This window comes from Schistocerca cancellata, chromosome 8 (genome assembly GCF_023864275.1).
Source record: "Schistocerca cancellata isolate TAMUIC-IGC-003103 chromosome 8, iqSchCanc2.1, whole genome shotgun sequence".
Lineage (NCBI taxonomy): Eukaryota > Metazoa > Arthropoda > Insecta > Orthoptera > Acrididae > Schistocerca > Schistocerca cancellata.
The window spans coordinates 401,390,672-401,402,932 of NC_064633.1; positions in this window are offsets into that span (position 1 = coordinate 401,390,672).

Consider the following 12,261-nt stretch of genomic DNA (forward strand, 5'->3'; position numbering starts at 1 on the left):
CGAGTTTTCAGAAAGCTTAATTACTATTTGTTGTGCCGAACGACGTGAGTTTTTACTGACCACTGGGCCCTACAATTTTTAATGAGTGCCAAAATTGGGCAGGGAAGGCTAAGTAGATGGACCCTTTTGCTACAAGAATACCAGTGTAGTATATAGTACATTCCTGGTGAGATGAATGTCATAGCGGATGCACTGTCACGTGTTCCGATAGGGCTCAGAGATACTAATGAATGTGGCCTAAGAGAGAATAATTTCAGCATTATGTATATAAAAGAGGTCGCATTTGAGAACTATATCAATGCCTCGCTGAGTGCCATTAGTCACGAGGTAAATAAAGATGACTTGTTGCCTGATATCAAAGCGGAATGGCATGACAAGAGCAATTCCGTGCTCCGGGAGCATTACCTAGTGCGGAACGGGATCCTATTTAAGAATCGAGGAATTACCGACGCTCGATGACTATTAGCCATTCCCGAAGAACTAGTGAACAAACTGGTATGGCATGTGCACTTAAGCTACGGTCACTTTGGTGCACCAAGTGCTGTGAAAAGTTGCGGAAGACCTGCTACTTCAATAACACGCTGAAGAGTATTCGTCATTTTATTAAAGTTTGTAGACACTGTCAACGAGCAAAACCGCCCACTGTGTCATATGCTGCACCACTACATCCTATCGTATCTAGTAGACTTACGGAACTTGCGGCTGTCGAAATCCTAGGGCCCCTCGTTCTTTCACAGAGAGGGTATGCGTATGTACTAGTTGCAGTAGAACTCACCTCGAAGTTCGTGTGCTTGACACCATTGCGGCGAGGCACTGGAGAAACGGTGATGGCAGCCTTTGCCAACCACTTTCTAAAAGAAGTTGGTACTGTGACGTGCGTCATCTCTGACAGCGGAGTGCAGTTCATAACAAGAGTTTGGAAAAGGTTGTTGAGGAGAAGAAATATCAAGTCGATATTTACATCCTCTCAAGGAAATTAATAAATTATGCAGATTATGTTGTAGTCGCAACCATCGGTCGTGGGATGCACACTTAAGGACTTTCCAACATCTCCTAAATGAATTACCAAATGATTCGTCAAAGCTATCAACGGTCCTCGTACTGAAAAACACCGATCCACCGAATAAGACCAAGGAGACTGTCGTGACCAACAGAACCAAGGTTACGGCACAGAGCTGTAGTGAACCCCCCACTAGAGAATATTAAAAAGGCAGTGGATGCCAGAGTGAGGGCGTATAAAAAAAGAACCAGAGAGATCAAATTCCAGAGTGGCCGAGTGGGTCTAGGCGCTACAGTCAGGAACCACGCGACCGCTACGGTCACAGGTTCGAATCGTGCCTCGGGCATGGATGTGTGTGATGAACTTAGGTTAGTTAGGTTTAAGTAGTTCTAAGTTCTAGGGGACTGATGACCTCAGAAGTTAAGTCCCATAGTGCTCAGAGCCAGATCAAATTCACGGTGGGGCAGAAAGTACTTGTGAACGCCCACAAATTGTCAAATAAACGGACAGGTGTATGTAAAAAGTTCTTCAACCTGCTTAACGGACCATTCCGTGCGACACGTATTCCACATCCCAATGTTGTGGATGTAGAAGGACTGCGAAACAGAAAACCAAGAGGATTACATCACATATTCGGTATGAAACCATTTATGGAATAAAGGTCGACGATAATGGATCATTGTGAGGTAATGAAGAAGTGTTGTATACAAAAATGTAACTGTATTTGTAAATGTTGTTTCTGTCTGAAACTTACGTTAAAGGTAGCATTCCTACAAGCAGGCTGTCGAGGCAGCAAGAGATAAAGTAAGTAATGAGAAGAGAGGACAGGAGACTCCTAACCATTGTGACAGAGAGTAACAAATTTAAACTTATTTTGTTTTGTTAGTATGCCAATCAACAGTTTATTGCAAATGAGTAAATGAGTGTAGTAGCCTTAGAGAATGTATTAATGAGTTAAAATAATGACATGTGGTAATAACAATTTTTTTGGACAGGAAGTCTTTTTGTGTAAGATTTACCAGTGAAACAATGTAAGACCTATATGTATGTTTGAAGGAGCGCATATCAACAACGTCGCTTGATACCAGGAACCAGTGTCACCATGCCCATAGGGTAAGGGCACACCACGAGCCTGGATAGTGGTGGTACTCATTATCATGCATGTTGCGCAAATGGGGTAGATTAGCAGAAGTGTCCTGTGTAATTACAAGTAGATTTTGATTTTTATTTGATGTAGATAGTAGTTAAAAGTGATGTGGATAGTAGGTGTTGGAATATCGCTAATCAATTTCCTTGTGTTGTCTGTATCCCTGCAAAAAAGGTGACAACAATCATATTGCCTGAGCTCAAATATTTATCTTTTAGATTTTTCTTTTAAGATTAATGCACATTTACTGAATCAGTCAAGTAAGTTTCAATTGATGTGTGAACATAAGCTCGTGTGTAATTCACATTGTATAATTCCCCTTATCTCTGATGAGGTACTTGTGTTTAAGCAAACCAGTGCATTGCACATTTGAAAAAATTTCTTTAGTGGGGCCACTGAATAATAGGTTAAAAAAATGTTTTAACGTGATAAATTGTAGACCAGTTATAAGATTTTTTGGCGCTTGGTGCAAGTAAACATTATACTTCTTGTACATTAGAATCCTGTATCACTTTATTAGTGTTTCCGACAAAATTGACACTCTGTGGTCAAGACTTTATTGGAGTTGTAACTTGATAAATGTTACTATATGAAGTCCTGCTGGACCAATCAAGTTTCATATTTTAATTATGTTTGTAAGGAACAATGTGACATGATGGAGTTTCGAGACGGAATTTATTGTATAAGTATTTTAGTGTTTGCCCAAATTTTTGTCAGTGCAGAATTGTTTGGGTGGAGCACTCGAACAAGTGGCGCGGAAAGTGACAGTGGAAGCCCGGCAACGGAAGAGGCAGCGGGGCCCGGAGAACACTATCACTCCGGCCAGCTGGTGGCCAGGGTCCGCTGAAGGAAGAGGGGCAGCTACCCCTACCTTCCCCTCCTACTTCACACCACGGCTGGTGAATCAACCAGATGCAGTCCGTGCACGCGCCAGCCGCATAGCGGGACCAATGCAGCCGGTCCGGCAGCGTACACACAAATAGTGGATGACAGGCGCTGTGGCATAACGGGGAAGGTGCAAGATAGCCGATGTCCTCTGGTGCCTAGGATGGCGTGCAGAAAGCCATTTAGCGCCATCCTTGCGCGAGGATATCTTACCCACCACAATGTCACCCGATATTTCGGGAGTAGCCACTCCTAGACTTCCGTGGAACAACATACTGGTCGATACTCTGTGCTCCAGAGGGTGGTACAAACAAGAGCCAATCAGTGTCGCTCTCGTGCCAGAGCATCCACATGACCAAAACCAGCTGCAATCACAAGAAAATTATGTAACTTGGCCAATACTGAGGACGATATGATCGTCACAAGTGAAAGCTGCGACAACAAATTACCACTTGACGTTTCTTAGAGATGACAGAGGCTGTGCGAATTCTCACGGATGTTGCTGAGTAAGGAGAACAATTAAAGTCGTCGGAATAACAGACAGTTGGACACACCACTGTGAGTTAGTTCGACAAGTTGCCACCATTCTATGTAAACACAATGAAATGTTATTGTGCAGTGCAAATATCCATATGACAAGTGATTTTTGTAAACAAGTGTGCAATTTTTTTTAGCATTTTCTGTCACATCTATCGTTCTAATGAAAGAAAGACAGAATACTTTCACAAATTATTACTTGAACATTTCTAGGACTTTTATTTTTAAGGAGCAAAGGTTTCAAATAATGTATTTTACAGAGACACATGTTTCTTAAATTTTATGATGATACACTCACACTTTAGAAACCCATTAGAACCTTGTTTTGATGATCTACTGTTTCAATTATTTGTATACTATGTAATATTATGTCAAAATATTGTATACGTTCTTTTTATTTTGACTCTAATATGTTATACAAGATTACGTCCATGTACCATGCACTGTGTTTTTATGAACTATATTTCTTTATTAGTATTTTGTATATTGTGTAACATTGTACTTATGTAGTTGGTTTGTCTAGTACTATAGTTGTTTTAATTCGTATGCCAGGTAACATTATGTGTATAATTCATATTTTGATCTTCTATATTATCAATTGTAGTGGTACAATGCCTATAACTGCTTGTTTCATTGCCGACTGAATGAGGTCAACAGTACACTCAGTTAATTATTACCACAAGTAACTTTCAGAATAAATTTTAAAATTTCTTTTCCTATTTTGGTTGAGGCACTTCGCCTATAACTGCTTGTTTCATTGCTAACCGAATGAGGGCAACAGGAAATTCAGTTAATTAGTACCACGAGTAACTTTCGGTATAGATTTTAAAATTTCTTTTTCTCTTTTGGTTGTGGTACTTTGCCTATAACAGCTTGTTTCACTGCCGACCGAATGAGGTCAACAGTAAACTCAGTAACTTAGTACCAAGAGTAACTTTCAGTATGAATTTTAAAATTCTTCATTAAGTAAGTATGATAGTTGATAAGATGTCCTGTTGTGTACACTAACTTGGTTCACACCCACACATCATTTTTGCTAGGGTACTTTGTATATAACTGCTTGTTTCATTGCCGACCGAATGAGTTCAATAGTTAATTCAGTGAATTAGAACCACAAGTTAATTTCACAATATATCGATTTTAGCATAAACTTGTAACTATCCTTAAGTTTCGGAATTACTGGTTGCCTGAACTCATTCGTTCTGGTTTATTAAATTTAAGAGATGAAAAGCCTGTTGGGTAACGTCACAGCATGACAACAACGTTCCAGCACAGTCTTTTTTTATTGGGGGGGGGGGGGGGAGTGGTTCGGTGAGATGAAACGTCTCCGTGAAGTCGTTTCATAAGTTGCTTGTCGAATTCGGTACAATTTATTCGCTTTGTTACCTATTGAATATTATATGTGTGTTTTAATGTGGGGTTTCGGTTCGAAAGAGAGCAAAGGATGACCAGTTTTGGTTTCCAATACTTGAACAGAGAGGTTTACCCATCTTAGTCGAAGGCTGTGTCGAAGGCTGTTATTGTGTGTGAGGTTGGTGACGGAGGGCTATACCTCTGGTAGCTTCCGCTGCACGGAGTGCTAGGTAATCTCGAAAGAGAAAGCGACATTCTTCGGTGACTCTTGGTGAGTAGGGATCGTAGCTCTTAAGGGGGATTTCAGGTAATATGAAGCAGGTTGAGTTAGGACTTCTTTATGTTGAACTGTTGAAATACTTAAGAACTTCAGCTTAACTGAAGTGTGTGAAGCGAGTTATTTTTCCGAATGTGCCATAATTATATTGCTTTAAATAGGCGATTTTTGGGTGTTTGAGTTAAAAGTGTTGAAGCTACTTAGTTCATTTTGAATAACGATGAAGTAGAATTTCAAATGGTGAGTCTTACTAGGAAAAGCTGGTCGTCATCACTTCAACCGTACGTCAGTGCAATACTGTGTCGAAGCGAGTATGATTTTTAACGATTTTTAATCTTATAGTTTGTGGAAGTTGCTTTTGTCTTTGTGTGCCGATTTTGTGTGTCACGAGTTTGGTAATCAATGACGCTTCCGGTCCAGCACGGCACCGCAATAGGCTTTATTTTAACAGTTTTCTTGTTTAATGAGCTATAGTTTCTGCAAGACTATCTGTTCTTTAGTACGCTTCCTACAAAACAACACAACAGTTTGATTCGGAATGCACCACGTGCTCTAGTTCGACCGTTAGCAAGCAACAGGCGCTGTTAGTATGTTGTATAATTATCGCACAACCTCGTGCATTGGTTAATCCTCTATCCAGAATAGTAATGGTAATGCGAATCCCATTGAATAATTTTTATGGTATGAATGCAATGGAGATGATAGTATCATTGTCTCCCACCCCCGTTTTCTGCGTTTCTTCTTGCTGTAGTTAAATTGTGCTCTGTTACATTCTCACTTAATTCTTGCTTAAATATTTCTAGTCAGGCACCAGTTATGTGTAGTTAGGATGAGCAGCCAAATACTTAGATACAATAAATAATCTACGTGAAGGATAAATTCTGTAGTGTTGATCTTACCCACTTAATCCGATTTCCAATCCTGAATTAATCAAGTTGCTTCATGCACGACATCGAGTGCTATTTATCTGGCTACTTAACGAAATTTAAATACTTGTAATTAAATTATTAAAGTAATTAAACTAATAATTTTCCAGCTGCGTTTTTTCAAAATAGTTAGGAAGGGCTTGGGCTGGTGGCGACCCTGAATTTCTGAATTTTTATCATTATTTGTGTGAGAGAAGCAGCTAGAAATGAGAAATAACGTATATGGCTCGATGAAAAACGTCATAAAGATAGTAATACGATACACCCATTAATAGTAGTATGGATGGAATAGATCGTTCTGACCAGCTAAGAGAAAGATGCGTGATTGGCAGGCGAATAGTGAAGTGGCGGCACCGACTTTTTTTTATTTTCTTTGTTGACTGAGCCATTGTCAACTCTTGTATATTATTTAAAATGTCGAGACGAAAAACAGACCACCTGTCATTTCGAATGAGATTGGCTACATAGCTGATAATGGATTTTTATCCAGAGTGAGAAATGAATCGTGCCTGCTTTCTGTTCCCGTGAAAGAGATGTTACTATCGTGTCAGAGGAAGTCAGGGTTGTGAATGTTGGGAGTCATATTCCAAACTAATGACCAGGAAGAGGTGTAGGTTTTGCAGTAGAAAAGACACTCGAAAACGGACAAAATATGTTTGTTCTTCCTGTAACGTCCCACTCTGTATTTCAGTTTGCTTTCATAAATTTCATGTAAAGTAAGTAACGCTCATTAAATCTTACTAGTAATGTCACACTCTGTATATCAACTTGGTTTCACAAACTCCATATCAAGTAACTACTGTTCGCTAACTTGCAAAAAGTATATTTATTGGAAATAATAATGGATTCAAAATGTTATGGCAAAAGTGACAAATTTTTACCCCATTGAATAATGTTAAATACTGGTGCAAGTAAGCCTTGCTTGTTAGTATTGTATCAAATTGCAGTGATTTCTTTCTAAGGAAAATCGGTCCCAGAAATGATGAGTTCGCCATATGCGTCCCACCTCTTTTTTTTGTTTTTTCTTTTTGGAAAAATTGTATGTGTTAAAATTTTTTAAGTAACATATCTGGAGTCCTGATCCAAATCGCACTCTTTAACAGATGAGGTAACGTAAGAAGTTCTAAAATGTGAATAAAACCACTAAAGCGTTGTAAGGCTATCCTCTACTGTGTTATTACAATTTTTAACACTATCATTACTTGTGATTTCAGTGTCAATTAATTGGCAACCGTTTTCGACGATGGGAATACAAAGGCCCCTGCATTAGCAGGAGCATGACATGAAAAGCTAAATTATACCTAGGATTAAAATGTGTAATACATAATTATTGTAATATATAATGCTCGTGTGTTTATTTATGCATTTATTTATTTGTGTGTGTGTGTGTGTGTGTGTGTGTGTGTGTGTGTGTGTGTGTGTGTGTGTGTGTAGGTCTGTGATCGTCATGTTGTACTCAGTGAGTACCGCTATGCAGAGGGTCACGAACAGCAAATCTCAGTAGCTCTAGAAACACTGAAAACAGAAAGTAGTACATATATACAATTAGAGTTCATTACATAGTCAGTCATGAACATACTTGCAAAGCTAAAACAAAGGAAGCCAATATACAACACAACAAACTACATTAGTATACATGGTTAACGACATCCCAAAAGTAAATGACTAGAGCATTTTCGTACATACAACATAATTAGAAACATATTCGAGAGGTACGAGGTACATACACCTGTACAACTGGTCTATGTCGTAACCAGCAGTAAAAATGAAAATGCATGTCCATATACATTGTAGAATCTAAAATAAAACACCTAAATAAGTAAGCAAATATGGAGGACGAAACCAGTCATCAGCCGATAGGTGCTTGTGTAAAGACAAGAGGGGGAAAACAGCACCATCTTATGAAAATAAGAACCATTCATCACAACTGATACTCTGTTCGGTCATGAGCTATAACCGGATCATCTGGGCATGACCGTATAAAAAATGGCTCTGAGCACTATGGGACTTAACTTCTGAGGTCATCAGTCCCCTATAACTTAGAACTACTTAAACCTAACTAACCTAAGGACATCACACACATCCATGCCCGAGGCAGGATTCGAACCTGCGACCGTTGCGGTCGCGCGGTGTCAGAGTGTAGCGCCTAGAACCACTCGGCCACTCCGGCCGGCCATGACCGTATAGCTAGAGTGTCAACACTACTGGAACGTAGCAACCTATGATCTCTACAATGTGAAAATCCAAATTAATATGCATGAATGAAAACGTGTATGAGTATATGAAATATACAAGCCATATCGTTTTATGGGCACTGACTAGGTAAAACGAGAAGGGAAACGTGTGGTTGTCTATTACGTGACGCATTAAGTGTGTTGGTCAGACGTGGTTGACCGTAACACTGATGGCTAGTATGCCCACTGTAAGTTACCGTGTTGACCACGTGCGGCCATTATCACTACTGAAATCTTGCACGACTCGATCAGTCGCCCTAACGGAGATCGGTAATGAGGCCCCATTCAAAATCCGTGTTGCGCTAATAACACTGGTCTACATTCAGTATCTGAATCTGATCACGACACCTATACTGGTTTCTAGGCGTGTGTAACAACGCTGATCTCAAGCACCACTAACGCACTCTTTTTGGCTTTTGTAGCTCTCACTGAGAATTGAAAATTTCACCATTTACATATGTGCTGTTTCGAATGTGTAGGGAACACTTTGAAATCCGACCACGTCTTCTGTGTCTTTACATTTTCCGTCAGGCAGAGTACTTTAGTTACTACGTTGACATGGCCGTAACGCCAAAATGTGGTACACCCGCGGTAGGCAGTGGTCATGATATATTCGCTCATTAATGTGACGGCCGCCCGCGCTGTCAGAAGCGGGCGCAGCCGGGGCTAACGCGAGGACCGCCCACAGAGTAGAGTGACTGTCTCGTGGCGTAGGAGAGGTAGGCGTGTGCTCCGAACCCCCCACCCACAAGCACTTGGATATCTACTACGCCCAGCATGTCTGCTTGTTTACCCACTGCATCATCTCTTATATTCCATCTACTTTAGGTCTGCTAGTTTGTAAGTTAATTACGAAATGAGCTAATTATTTCTATACTAAAGGAACAAAATACGTATATTATTTTGTTCCTGTAGTATAGAACTAATTCGCTATCCTGAAACCAGGTACCTTAGGCAGAAAAAATCTGAATAAGAGCCAGTACGACTCGCGCACCGAGGGTTCCGTACAACCTTAATAATGTTCATCCATCCTAGGAATCGAGAAATTCGACGATCCTTGCCTGTTATCGATATCGGTACTGGAAAGATATAAAAATATCTAACATAAATGGCTGTATGTTTGATTGGCGTATATCTTGCATTTTATGCACCACTAAGGGACTAGAGATGGGTAAACTTGTTCCTTCTTGGGACCTAGTTCACTAGTGGTCGCTCTTTTTTGGGAAGCATTCATTTTTACTCTTTCACCGTTCATTTGTACATGGTATATGGTTCTTATGAAAAATTTAATACTAGTAGCATAGGTGACTGAAGATGGAAGGCGCCAAGAGGGGGCACTTCCCTCCCCTCTGGAGTACAGTGCTTTTTTCATTTTTTTCATTACAGAATTCAAACACCCTTATAGAAGTAATTTTCGTGATTCTGCAAAACCTCTCGTTTCGCAAACTGTACCGTTATATAACAAATCGCAGTGAAATAATATAAGGTGGCGCACGGAAACCGGCCCCGAGTGCACACTGCTCGCAACCTATGCACGATTTGTTGGCCTCTGCGAGCGGAATTGATAAACATGTAATAATTAGGCAGTAAAGATATAATAAATAAGCTAATGTAAACAATTACTTTGAAACAATAAATGACGATTGGTGGGTGACAATGAGCTGTCTAATACTCGGTGCCGATTTTTCGTGCGCCACCGTGTACCAGTGAATTAATATTGTGGAAGTTATCACATTCTCTTCACAAAATCTGACACCAGACACTCGATTATGGAGCGCGGGCTTCATTCGGTTGTCAGTCGGTCTGTCTTCCATAAAAATGAACGTGCTGCTTTACCTTGGATAAAGAAAAGGCGGAAAATGGCCACTCGTGTGTGCCGTGCCGACATCCTTTGCTTGTGTAGTAACAAGAAACTTGCCTTTGCTGTTTATCGAAATACTGAAGTAAGCTGATAAGCCCTTTTTTTACCGTAAAAGATGTATGTATTACATACCGCGTAATTTTTATGTAATTTACGTAATTAAGAAGTACATTTTAATTACCGGTCGTGGACTCTCATTAGAATACGATAAGAAACGGAAATACAGAGTTGAAAAACGTTTTGAAACGGATCTAGAAGGGGCGTGCGCAGCGAACGAAACGAACAACAACTCGATAGTGAACTAAGCAGGAACAACCGGCAGTGGAACTGCGACGAGTGGCCGCGCGAAGAAGGACGAGTCCGGCCGAGGGAGGCCGACACAGAGACAGACGGGAACGGGATCGAGGCTGGAACGAGACCGGCCGACGTGCCGTTGCGGGAACAAGACCGACCGTTTCCCGTTCCCGGGAACTATAAGTAGAAAGCCGAGACCGAAGTGAACTATGAAAGACCGTTCCTTAGAATTCGTTCCCCGTTCCTTCCGTTCATCCTGGTGAACCGTTCCTTTGGACCCGTTAGTTCGCGAACGACACATCTCTACAAGGGACAACAGACTTTAGTTTCTGACATGAAGTTGAACTTGACATGTCTACCCATTGCTGAGAAAAAGGTGTCTTAACAGACAGACAGTTGGATAACATGAAAGAAAAGTTTGTTTTCACCCGACGTAATTATAAATTTACAATTTTCTGATGTTTTCCCTTACTTGTACTGTACAACATTGCTTCTTGTTAAATTTCATGACTGTACGTCAACAGGTAGGTTTGGTGAGTGAGTTTTCGTGTATAAAAGATACGTGACGTAAATGGTCGTATCATTTTATTGCGCTGACATAGAAGTTTTTATCACGCCAACGAACTGTAGACCTTAGTATTCGACATAAATTTCAACTTCAATCGTCTGTTCCTTCCTAAGGAAAGGGATTCTTAACAGTCGGTCAGACAGACAGACAGACAGATGGACGGGCAACAAAATGATCCTATAAGGATTTGACTTGTACTGATCGAGGTAGAAAACCTTAAAAACAGAGTGAACGAGTTGATGACTGCCTGTGATTTTTTTTCATTATTATTTCATTAAGTCTTCGTTTCAAATCCAGCTATCTGTTTCATCGGCAGCAACGAAGAAAAGAAACACGAAGCAGCTCCACACTCAGTGTAACAGGCGGCAATACCGCACTATGTCCAGTATATGTCATTCTCGAGAATTGAAAGAGGCAAGGTTCTCCTTCCACCGTTAAGAAGAAGTTCGGTATGTTAGCTATATTTCGTACTTAGTAATGTGTGGCATAAAACGCACCGAACGTAAACTGGCCAGCTATTAAATTTTTCACTGTAGACTTTTCAACCCATGCACTGTGCTGTACTTCATTCTGAAGTATCACAGTAACTATGGGCAGTAGCGAAAATAAAACGAGTTCTTCATCGAGCTGTGATGTTTGACTATAAGATGTGGTAAAGTAATTTTTTATTATTGTTATTATTTTACTGAATGGTTTCCTTAAAATCGAATGATTAAGACTGTTTAGCAGAGAATATACGCGAATCCCAAAACTTCGGTTTTTATTTTTTTTACATGAGAAACAAAAGGTTGACTGAGAGACTAACTGTGGAGATGGATGTGGCTTTGTCTCATCTGCACAAAACAATTTTGTAGGAAAATCGGATGACCTAAAATTCCACTCCCTGTGTATTGTACTATTCGAGTTACGTGGAGCGGCGAGCACCTCTGTGGTTATGGGCCCCCAGAGGGAGGGGGAAGTTTTACACACTGTCGGCGACCCGAAGGCCACTCTATTTACTTTTATACTCCATGCGGTCGCCGTACCGAAGTAAGGACTGGCGGCGCTGCGTCACCTGGATTCTCTTGGTGTGCAGTAGCGAACTCGAAAACATCCCAGGCGAAGAAACGGATTACAAGAGGGGGCACGACGGGCAACTAGAAGATGCTGACGTCATCGCATGTGCTGATGACCGACGAT